Source organism: Hesperophylax consimilis, chromosome 23 (assembly GCF_061612785.1).
Source record: "Hesperophylax consimilis isolate HC1 chromosome 23, BYU_Hcon_1.0, whole genome shotgun sequence".
In the NCBI taxonomy this organism is placed as follows: domain Eukaryota; kingdom Metazoa; phylum Arthropoda; class Insecta; order Trichoptera; family Limnephilidae; genus Hesperophylax; species Hesperophylax consimilis.
Window position 1 is genome coordinate 18774279 of NC_142858.1, and position 13239 is coordinate 18787517.

Genomic DNA, 13239 nt, shown 5'->3' on the forward strand with positions numbered 1-13239 from the left:
TTCAGATTTTCGTTTAAAAATCACTAATATTGTCTTCAGTATTTAAATATTATAATTTGAGGTTTTACTCAATAAGTTATTCCGAAAAATAATAGGTATTTATTTCAGTGCAGAAATTCTGAGACTAACTACCGTATGTTTTCTTCATCGCCAAGAATACTTATGCAGGGAAATGATTATATCAAGGACACCTTTAACTTATCAATTATACGTAGTAATGTAAAATAAATTATATATAAAAATTTTAGCATTCACATGTAAACGCGCCTGAAAAGGGCGTTAGTAAATAAATAATTAGCTATTTAAATTATGTAGGCATATACTCAGACAATTTATATAAAGAAGAGTATCTAAATATGTGTTTGTAATGGGCAGGCGGTGCAGACATCTGATTCAACAAAAAAAAATGTGTTCAAAGCCCGGGCGAGGACTTCAGCTAATAATAAGATAAACTTTACAAAGCATGCAACATAAAAATGTGCTCAGTATTATATAGGCTATAAGCCATAAATTTGACCATATGTTTAACATTAGCAGTAACTTATATTAAGTTAATAGTAAAATATCAGTAACATTCTAAATTTTATTTTTTTTATAATATGCTATAAAAATCGATCATAGCGAGACTTTAGTTATTTGTGATGAACTTTATATAGCAAAATTGAGAGAGGGTGCCATTTTATATCTTGTAAGTTTGATACACATATTCCCAAAAAAGTACATTTTAATTGACTCCTAAAGTTTTCAAAAGCAGTATTAAAAGGAGGTTAAAATAAATTAACATTTTAAGATGAATATTGCAAATTTTGTATGTGTATTCACATGAATATGCGAAATTAATAAAAAAAAATGTTTTTTTACTAGAAAACATCTCTTTTAAAAAACTATTTAAATTTTTTTTTTTTTTGGTTCGACTGAGGTTTGTACCTTCCTTCCTATGGACTGCCATGCTGCAATTACGCTAAAAAAAACTCGTCAAATGCCGATCGAGTAGGTCCGACATTTATATAGTATGTAAACGTGATTGCCACCAAAAGTATAAATAATGCGCTGTCATCTTCAACGAGTCAATCTGCCGAGTTTCAGATCAATCGGATGACAGGAAGTGAGTTAATTCAAATAGATGTACTTAACAAAATTGAATATTTGCCCAAATTGAGAAGTTGTACATTGGATCGATGTTTAATTGTGTCTTAAATTATAAAAAAATAGAAAATGAAAATTCCATCTACCAAATGCAAAAATAATCACCAGATATGTCCAGTATCCACCTCCAACCAATAATTATTGTGTCATATTACTACAAAATATTAAATAGAAAAACACACATTGTTTCACATAGTAGGTTTATGTTTAAATTACATTCATCTTGCGTTAATGATTTACAAGACTCTAATAACAGAGGTTTGCGCGAGACTCACATTTTAATTACTTTCGATGAATTCGTGAGTATACCATTTTTTTCAGATCGATACCTATGGATTAAAGTTATTTATATTTAAGATTAATAAAAAATTAGTACCTCTTTTAAAATATTTTACGTACTATAACGGATTAGAAATTTTATAAAATGTTTTTCATCTATAAAACTAGCGGTAAGCAACATATTTTATTTTTTTAACGATTTAATTAGTAACTCCCCACGGTATTAATTTATAAGTATCTGAAATTTGAGTAATACGATTATCAGAATGAATTAAAATAAGGGTAATGTGTCGTCTTAATTCTCTATTCATCTATTTCTTTACTTTTTAGTGGTGACTGTCGCCATCTTGATTTTGTTTTTTTCTGGTTTGAAAATCTAAACGTTTTTCCATGTATTATGTTTTAATTTAATTTTGTATTTAATTGCAATAATGAAAATGAAATCTCCATGCGTGTGCCAAAATTATGCTTTTATTTATGCAAAAGGATGAGGAGCTTCAGGTAAGACGTTTCTTAGTTACACATTTATCTTGAGAGAAAACTTACGATTGTCCGTAGGCATTATTTTTTTTTGAATTATTTTATTTTTTATTTTACAATTTTAACCTGCTAAACTGCTTTTGCAGTTTGTCAGCACGTACATACAGACAACACTTCATACAATGACACGGTTAAGTTAACATAAGACGGTTAAGTTAATATAACAGAATAGAAAAAATAAAAATATAGTTGCAGTATAGACGTTATATATCAAACAAGTACAATTAAAACAGTCACATCGAAAGAATATCCATATTTAGTATACATAGGCAGGTACAACTTACTATATATTTTTAAGTTCCATTGTGAATTCCAATTAGCTACACAAGGGCCTCAGTAGGGCATCAGTACATATCATCTGTGTCCGATAGCCATTTTCTTAGATTATATTTGACTTTAGTGGTACATAAGGTATTATTTTTGATTGATATTGGTAGATTATAAGATATCTTGGGCACAATGTAGTTTAGAGTTCTTTCTCCGTACTTATTGGTACATTTCAGAACCACTAATCCATCATTTTGAGTTTTTTTTTTATTTATTTTTTTATAGTGAATACCTCACAAGAGTCCCAACTGCTCCCGTCTGGAGCCAGTGAGACTATGGCATCCCCAATTGGGGGATGTTGTGAGGCTGAAGGTAAGTGGGGAAGGGAAAGAGGAAGGTGGGGAAGTACCTGGCTATTCAGAACTAGTCACTAAACACGGCTAAAGCCATTTGGAGCAACGTTTCAATTCTGAATGGTGGTCTTACACCAGGGCGATACTGGTCGACACGTCCCATTTCATGTAGCAGTCAATGGTTACACCCAGCACCCAGATATACATATTTTTCGACAAATTCTATGGTTCCACAGCAACAGGGCTGTGCAACACTTTTATGTATGAAGTCAAATATATGTTTATGTAGCGAATGCGTTTCATTATATCTGGCGTGAGGAGATTTTATGTGAATGATTTTATTTTTTTTAGCATTTATTATTATTTAAAACTAATATTCATACTACGCACAATATTTTGCAAATTATTGACATAAAACCGATTTTATCAAATAAAACATCGCTCCATGCTGTTTAATTTGATTTATTGATCTAAAATACCTAAATATCTTTACTTTATGTCGAGTATCTTTTTCGTGTATTATATATAAGTATCTACCCTTTACATAAATGTGTAAAGGCACTCAATGTATCTCTGCATTTTGTGGCCAATAGTAAAATAAAACATGCTGATAAGCCATTAAACCGGAGTTCCCTTTGAGCTCGCTGCCGGCAAGACAGGTTAAGCGCTTGACCCCGTTTATGTATTTTCCGAATCAAGCTTATAGTTTAAGTCTATACCGCGCTGAGATCACGCTTCCGGCGGACGCGTCGCGGCGGGCGGCGTCGCCCATCGCGACGCCGACGTCGGCAGCTTATTTGATAATATAGGCGTTAAGAGTATTGCAATGTCGTTAGAAGCACCTGCTGCCCCTCCTCCCACCACTCAGCAGTCACCTCCCCCATTTGCCTGGCATAAAGGATAATCCGGTGCCAGCAAGTCCAGGGTAAGGACACGGCTCGTGTAACAAGGTTCTTTTGACCGCTTTTGGTATCGGCTCATATTTAATAATTTGCGCTCTGATAACTATGTCATCGATTATGAAAATGTGTATTGATTAAGCTCGGCTTAAAACAATTAGACCATGTATTACAAAATACTTGGACCCCAATCTATGTTTCACAATAGGTAGAGCGCTCCAACATCATTCGTTTTTCGGATAATGAATGATCTAACCATACTTACACAACCTAAATTTTACGTGACAAATTAATCTTATCCAACCTGACATAACCTAACCGAATATTTTTTTAAACAACGGGATATTGAGAAAATCCAGAGGAAACTAACTAGATCAACACGTATTTTATCTTAGTTAATGGTAACTTTAAGGAAAGGGGGGGGAATGGATCCAGAGGAGACACAATTTGTAGGTGGGAAGAAATGCAGAGCCCGAAGATATGAATCTATAACCTCATGACACCTAAAATAAACTAACATCACACTGTTTAGAATTACATGTTATCACAGAAATTGTAAGTATGTATCAAAAAAGTGGGATTAAAAGTATATATCTGTCAAACACCGTTCGCAGTTCGTAATAAGAAAACAATGCCACAATTCCTATGTTAAATGCATATCTTTCTTCCATATAATTCAGCTTTGCATACCGCCCCCATAATTCCTTGACTCCCTCGGCTTTATCATTCTCGGGAGGAAACACAACACGTTATACCTTAAAGTTTACCCGGGTCCGGCAATTTATTTTACTCGCTTGGTTTACTATGAAATGTGTATGCCCTCTACAATATCACAACTGTATCAAATTGTCGTAGATAATCTCATCGTTATGAGTTGACTTAGTTTGGGATGCCTTGGTTTTGGCTTTATAGTCTAAAGATAATGCCACTTTCTACATAAAACAGTGTACTTACAAGATTTAAAAAAAGTCTACTGATAACCTTAATTTATTGGTAAAATATTTCACCGATTGATTATCATCAGTATATAAGAAATATATTGAAAAAAATCAAATGCGTAAAAAATTCAATCCAAATATTTTAGTGCCCAGGACGTGTTGTTTGACAGAATTTGAAAAATTCGTCAAATTTTGAAGTTAATTTAAATTTTGTGTGAAATTTCTATTCAAAATCTGTTATTATTTCAGTTTTGTTTAACAACTGAAAAAATGATATTATAACCAAACTCGAAATTAATTTTGAATTTTGATGAACTGTTAAAATTCTGTGAAACAACCCGTCCTAAATTAAACGTGCATCACTCGAGATTTAAACGATTCTGTAGTATCATTTATGGGGTAATATCACGGATTCATTCACGGAGTCGGATTAGGGACGGATGTATTATGATTATTAAAAAAAATATCAAATCAAGTGTTTTATGAAAAAAAATACATGGTTACTGGCAGTACAAATAAGACAATACTTTACTAAAAGGAATACGAGATATGAGTCGTATGGAATTAAGGGCAGAACTATCCAAAAAAATTAACAACATGAACTTAAATATGCCATATTTTTTTTTAGGTCATAATGCGCGTAAAAATGTTTTTTTTTTAAATATTTTTTATCCTAATCGTATCTATGCGATATTTAAAATGATTTGAAAATAGTGTTCTTTATCAAAGTTAGAATCAAATGCGGAACTGTTAGATTTCGATCGATTCTGCATAGTTTGGCCTTTGATTCCAATCTACTCATTTTTATAACACTCACCAAACCAAAATCATTCAAAGTTTTTATATTTTTTCTAAGCTTGGTATACTAAAAGTATGAAAAATTAGGAATATATCTTGATTTATGAATATATTATGTTTTAAGTAAAGGTGATTTTATATCGACAAGAAAGTAATTAGTACCTACAGTAATAGATTTGACAAAGTTTAGTGAATATAATCTTTTATAACTAAATAAAAACATGCAAAAAGTTGATAATCTATGAATAAAATAACTTGTAACACACAAAATAGAATATCAAATACCCAGCAACCTTTATTGACTTAGCTATAGCAAATATTTTTTACGTGAATTTGATAATATTACAGATACACCAAAAATATCAGACAATGAAAATTTTATTTATTTTTTCCTAATTTCACGCAAAGCTGGGCTTTTACATCTTATCATTTTATTTATTAAAAAGAACATCTTAATAAGCACAACGAAATCAAAAATAATATAGAAGTCAAAATAAAATACCATCTCTAAAACAAAAACCATGTCAAAAACGAAATAAAGTGACAACTAGACACTTCACCGTGCAAGATGGAAAAATATAATTCTTGGAAAATTACAAAACATTGGTAAGATGAAGAGAGCTACGTAGTTTCTTTAGTTAAATTATATTAAATTTGATGTTCTTCTTTCTGAAATAAATTGGGTAGTGACTTGATATATTATTATAACAACATTTGAAAAAAGGATAGTGAAAAATGAATAAAAAAAAATTATGTTTACATATAAAAGGAACCATAGTCATTCTAAACTTACTGAATCAAATTCCCTAAATGACAAAACAGAACTCAGTCAAAATGTTTACTTCGGCAGCCGATATAAGTATGCCGATAAAAGGGTTAAGTTTAAAAATCCTGTTTATACCTAAATTGTATTTAAATATAATTGTTCTTTTTCATGTTTCGTTGAAATTTTTTAGCATTATCTTCTTCTTAAATGGTATTCAATATCATTACACAAACTTAACCCTTAAAGCGGCAAATTTAGAACCATCAGATGAAAAATAGAATGCATATAAAAATTTTGAATTTTATTAAACCAATTAAACAATACAAGTGCAAATAACATAAGCAAAAATTAGAAACACAACAGAATGAGCCAAGAAAGTAAGTCAAAATGAAGTCTGAGGTTTTTCCAAATGGAACTGAAGAAGTAGTGGGAAATACAAAGACTAAAATTTTCGACCATTTATCTTATAGCTGAAAGTATTCCACAGTATCCTGAGAACCAACTTTATGCACGGGTGAATAGATCAACTTCAAAAATACATAGATATACAATACTGAAAATTCAATATGTGAAATGTGAAATCGAATTAATCTCCAGATGGTATTACAATAAATATAATCAAAAATCTGAATAAACATTATTAGCAAATCGATGGTCCAAATTATCAATGAATCTCTTAATAGTGAAGTATTTCAAAAAACTTGGAAGATATTTGTAATAACTCCTATTCCGATAATTGATAACCCAATTAAAGTTGAAGATTGTAGACCGATAAATTATTTACCCAAATACTCGGATACATTGTGAAGGAGAAATTAACCAAATATATTGAAACCAAGCAGATAGCTCGACAACAATCATGTTTTAGAAATATTTTTTTCTTATGGAACCGCTATTAACTATATAATACTCTATTTTTAGACTTAAAACGGGCATTTTAAAAAACCAACAAAAACAGATTAATAAAAAAATTAAGAATTATTGGAATTAACGGTAAAGAAAAAAAGTGGTTGGATTATTAATAAGAAAGAGCACAGTTAAGAAAATATGGTGGGATAATATCTGAACCATATCAAACTAGTAAAGACGTTCCACAGGGTTGTGTCTTAGGTTCACTGTTGTTCATTATGTATATATTAATAATATTATAATATATTTTTTTGCTCTTATTGATGTTATTAATTAATTATTCACTATTTTTTTATCTAGCCAGTAAAAATTACAGGATGCCATTGAGAAAATGCAATTTGATTGTAATTATGCAACGCTTTGGTTATACCAAAACAAACTAAATGTGAATGTTATGAAAACTGAAATTAGTTTCTGATTGTAGACAGCCAAGGTGGAAATAAGTTAATTCTAAAAATTGATAACGCAAATTTATAGGGATCAAATGAAATATTTGGGTTTAATATTGGATGATTTATTAAAATTTGACTAACACAAAATACATTACATAAGGATCAGAAATAACTTGGATCTCAAGACAGTGCGCCTTGTTTACAAGTCAATTGTAATAGGTACTAGATATGTGGTATACCTTTTGATTACAAACATATTATTATGTTTTATCCAGTATTTTGGCCTCAAATCCCAATTTAAATTTTGTATGTAGAAGGCCGCGCAGCCGTTCCTCTTAAGCTGTTTTATGACGATCTGAAACAAGAAAATTATGCCATTCGAGAAAATGTAGTTTTATGTTTGCCGCATCGACCAAGGACAATGGAACTCATCCCGATGAACAAAGCTACAACAGCTATCCGAGCCCGATTCATTCCACTGCACGGGATGAAATTCGTTGTAGCAATAGGTGTTATGTCGTCACCTGGCTCTGTACAGTATACAGCGACACTGTATTCTGCACGCCGACACTGCGCTGCACTGACACTGTATACAGCACGCTGAGTACCTGTTGTATACCGCGCTGGGCTGCGTATTACTTCTGTATATAAATACCATTGAAAGCTACACCGTCATGCCTGTGCGCTGTGCACTACTGAACATCGTGTTGTGTAGAGGGTTATTGACGCTGCAACAAGTGCGCCGATTAGATCAAGATTGGTAAGGATGCTAGTTTTGAATTGATGGAAATACCTGTTCAGGCTAACACATCACAAATAAACTCCTCAAAACCATACACATTTTAAATACACAAATAAATCTGACACAACTGCTAACAATATATTTTGTTAGCATATGTTCTGTTCATATTCCTCTCTGTGCATGTTGCCCTCTGACCCCCCCCCCCACCACACGAAAGAAGAATAAAAACAATATTTTTTCACTTTTTCAATCCATAATAGATTGTTTGAAGAGGAGCAACAAAATCAGCTATCGGTCATATTGAAATCGCACTGAAAACTGTTTTAAAGGTATTACTTCAATCTTGGAACGACTGACATACTGTGTTTGTTGTACTGTAATATACAAAAAACATTACTAAAGTACATTTGTGACCAAGTAACCTAATTTCAACCAACACGATCTAACATAAATAGACATGTTGCACGCAAAAATTAAAATTCCGTCGATAGTCACAAGCTTTGACAAGCACATGCTAGGACAGATAGAAGCTTTAACTGGCACAAGTTTTGACAAGCACAAGCTTTGACAGGTACAAGCTTTTAAAGGCACAAGCCTTGACAGGCACAAGCTTTGAACAAAATCAACATTTTAAAATGTTACACTCGTTATAAAAACTCTGTTGAAAGGCACAAGATATGAACTAAAAAAAACATTTTAAAATATTACACTCGTTATAAAGAAGTATGGAAACAGAAAACACAGCGATTGGGAAAGTTTTTTTTTTATTATTAGAGAAATCCGTTATTAAAATTGTTTAAAAAACTGTTTTCGGCAAGTTCACAGAGTAAAATATAAAGGCGTACATGCAGAGCTTCTATTTAATTAAATACATATGTATGTTATTGTGGTGCACTCTCCTATCGGAGGTTGCTTTTCAAAAGACTAAAAATTCAAAACTATACTCTAACACTGTTGAAATAAATGAAATTAATTACATCACATTAAACAATTTACTTCATTCAGAAAAATGGGACAACATACTATCAATAGCTAACCCAAATTCAGCATTTAAATTTTTTATAAAACTCTACAATCTTATATTTCGAAGAGTACAAATAAAATTGCTATCGCTAAGAGAAATTATAAAAAAATTAAACCTTGGATCACTGTAGGACTAATAGTCTCTATTAAACAAAGAGATAAATTATACAAAGAGATGTTAAATTATCAAAAAGCCTTTCAAAAAAATAACACAAGAATTATGCCTATTATGAAAACGAAATATTTAATGTAAAGAAATTTACTATACATTAAATATTTATATAATGTTTAAAATAGTTAAAATTATGGCTTTTCGATAGAGCAGTTGAAATTTTTTATATTTACGTATTTCGTAATTTGTATCAATTTATGTTTTTCATAAAATATTAACCTGTCGTTGTGGATGGGACACCGGTTTCCATCCAGGAACATGGGGGACACCGGTGTCCCATCCACAATCGACCGGTTAAAATATAAGACCGATGTTCACCCTGCCGGCTACAGCCAAAACCTAAACCAAAATCGTAGATTACAAGTCCCGGACAATCATTCAAAGCAGCCTCCTAACTTGTGTGAGATTCTAGAAAAAAAAAATTTTCAATTAATTCTTATTTATTAAAATGTTTTAGTCCATTTTTAGGAATATTTATTTAAAAAGTCGATTTCATTCAGTGTCCCGGTCGTGCGATCAGAAAGTTTTGCTGCAGCCGGGAACAACTATAGTACATCACGTAAATTATGAACCCATAAAGTGTTGCGTCTTCTTCTACTAAATCTTTCGCCAATCTTTTCAAAATTATGAAGTCGGTAATCATGCATTCATCGTTCGTTAGCCATTTTGTTGTTTCCCTTAAAATTAATTTCTAATCGTTTAATCGTTTCACAACTTTTCTTTACTTTCTATAAATACATTATGCATCTAATAGGTCAGGACTGGAATATTGTAAAGGAAAATGCAAATAATGACATGCAAATCCTAAATTAAAATTAAAATTAAAATTAAAATTAAAATTAAAATTAAAATTAAAGTTAAAATTAAAATTAAAATTAAAATTAAAATTAAAATTAAAATTAAAATTAAAATTAAAATTAAAATTAAAATTAAAATTAAAATTAAAATTAAAATTAAAATTAAAATTAAAATTAAAATTAAAATTAAAATTAAAATTAAAATTAAAATTAAAATTAAAATTAAAATTAAAATTAAAATTAAAATTAAAATTAAAATTAAAATTAAAATTAAAATTAAAATTAAAATTAAAATTAAAATTAAAATTAAAATTAAAATTAAAATTAAAATTAAAATTAAAATTAAAATTAAAATTAAAATTAAAATTAAAATTAAAATTAAAATTAAAATTAAAATTAAAATTAAAATTAAAATTAAAATTAAAATTAAAAAAAGGAGATTTAGATTTTCCTATGGGGAAGATTTAACCCGGACATAAAATTGTAAAACATAAAAAAAAAGATTTATCCTCCTATAAATATATGATGCAAATGCGAATGGTGGTAGAAGTCGGGGACGCCCGAGGAAGACATAGCACGATCAAGTGAATTAGATACTTGAGTCGGGCCATTTCGAGAGTCAGAACAATATAAGAGTATGTATGTGACGATGTATGAATGTGCATGAGGCAAGAAGTGTGTACCGAGACCGAGTTGTTTGGCGGTCCGTCCTTTCTTTCTACCCCTGCGGGGAAACGGCGTGATAGTTATTTAGATAGTTTAATTTGTTTTGACACACTGGTTTTCACTCCCCTAAGGGATTTACTCGGATCAGGTTAAAGCGGCATTAAAATATTATAATATATATTGTAAATTTATATTCATACTGCTACTACGACTTCAATATATTATATCTCAGGAGTACACATACATTTTCTCCAATATCGTATAGAGTAAGAAACTACATGCAATAATCATTTAACTGAGATGGTTATCAGAAAAAATATACTTAAATGTGCCATAAGCAGTAAAAATTTGTATACAGTAGACAATGGCAAAATGAAATTTATTATCATAATTTTTTCTTATCATTTTCAACCCACAACATATTTTCTATCGAGACCAATCGATTTAAAAATATATTTGAACTACTCGTATATAAACAAGATTATTTTAACACACATAAATAAGTTTAATTTGTATTCTTTGTGAACGTTACCATTAAATCTTTAAGGCCGAGTTGATTCGCAGAAATTCACGTGTGATAAAGCCATCATATGGCCATTCAGCGCCATTTTAGTTAACTCGTTAAACGCCGATTCTAGGTGCATTTTAAATTGTAATAACCTGAAAACATGATAATTGTCTTCTTCTGCTAATCATTATTTGCTTTAAAGCTGAACCGAACTTAGAATATGTATTTAAAAGGGGACCATTTAAGTACAACCTTATATTTGAATTTCTGTGAAAAAACCGACGGCTTCCGTGGTCGATGGTTAAAGCTCTCGACTAGCAAACTGAAGGTCGCGGATTCGAATCAATTAAAGTATAAAGTAATTAAACTAAATATTATTGAATTAATTTGTGTTATATCACAAATTAATCTTTTTAAGTAATATAGGTATAGTATATTTGTGGTACGTTCCCAAATGAGACCATCACCGTGTGAGACAACCATCCAGAATTGAAACGTTGCTTGAATGGCTTTGGGCATATTTGGTGACCAGATATGGATTGCCAGATACTTTCATTTTCCTCATCTCCTTCTTCTCCACACTTCCATCAGCATTATAATATTCCCCAAGCCGAAAAACAAGTTCTAAGTGACGTTTTTTTCATTATTCAAAACTGAGTAAGCAGTAAAAAAATATAACTCAAAACATTGTCGTTTTATTTGCGTTTTCAATATTTGTTGACCAAAAGAAATATAAATAAAATGTTGTTAAAAACTGAATGCAAACCCACTTAGTAACTTCAGTTAATAAAACTAAAGAAACGTCAGTTTCTTGTCAAATATCGTAACTAATGTCGAATAGAAGTTTTCATACCTGCCAGGGAGGGCGAGCGGCGAGAAAGTCAAATAAAAGCTGAAAAAACCCCACCATACAAAGATAGCAAACGAGGGGAAAATGCCCTCTGTTCAAGTAGAGAGCAGAGAGCGACATCTAAAGGAATTGTATTTATTTATATGGCTACGCAAACAGAAGTTCATTGTTGACTTTGTGAGAATTTCCAAAAGAGAAGTAGCCGCGCTGAACTAACCCAGACGCAATAAGAATGATAACTTATTATGTCTAAGTGTCCCTTTATTATATGCTTATCTTTATATTACCACAATATCCGTATTAAGCCGAGTCGGGTCCTCTTGGGGGCGGATTCATATTTCCCATCGTCTTCATTATTAGCTCACTTCTTTTCTTCGTGCAAATAAAAATGTTAAATCCAAAAATGTCTGTGTTTTAACATTTAGGATTTACTTTACAGGCTTGATAGCAAACCTGGGGAATCTTAATAGCTTTGTATTGAATATTGAAGTAAGAGTGTTGGAAAATCCGAAGAACAATGGGAGCCGGAGATAAACGGCCCTATCTTAAGTATAAACATCAGAAAAATTATGTTAACAATCAAATATAGCGTTAAAATAAAGAGCTTATTTATAAATAAAGGTTTATACATTTCTCGGAGTAAAATACCCGGGTTTCGTCATAGATTCAAAGACTATTTTGTCCCAATTGCTCTCAACCGTCTAGAGACAATGTCGTCCCCGATCAAGTTACGTTATGAGGCTAAATATAATCGAGGCAGAAAAGAGATGGGGTGAGGCGAGTACCTGGCTATTTAGATCTGGTCACCAAACACGACTAAAGCCATTTCAAACAATGTTTTCATTCCGAGGTCTTTCACAAGGGCGATACTGAGAGTGGAACTTTGGAACGTGCCACAAGTTTATTTTGTAGTATTTATAATAAATTCGCGTTACAACACAAATTAATTAAATAAAATACACTTATATATAAATGAAACATTTGAATTAATCATAATTTACATGGTTCGAAAAAAATGGCTTCTTCGTCAGGATAATTAAAAGTAACGTATTTAAAAATTCATACGTGTAGACAAATAAGTACATATAGATAAAAATATTACTTATTATTTAAAAAAAATATATTGATCACCTTCATTATATCCTTCGTATCTATTTTAACCGAAAATTATTATAACTAGCATTATCAAAAATG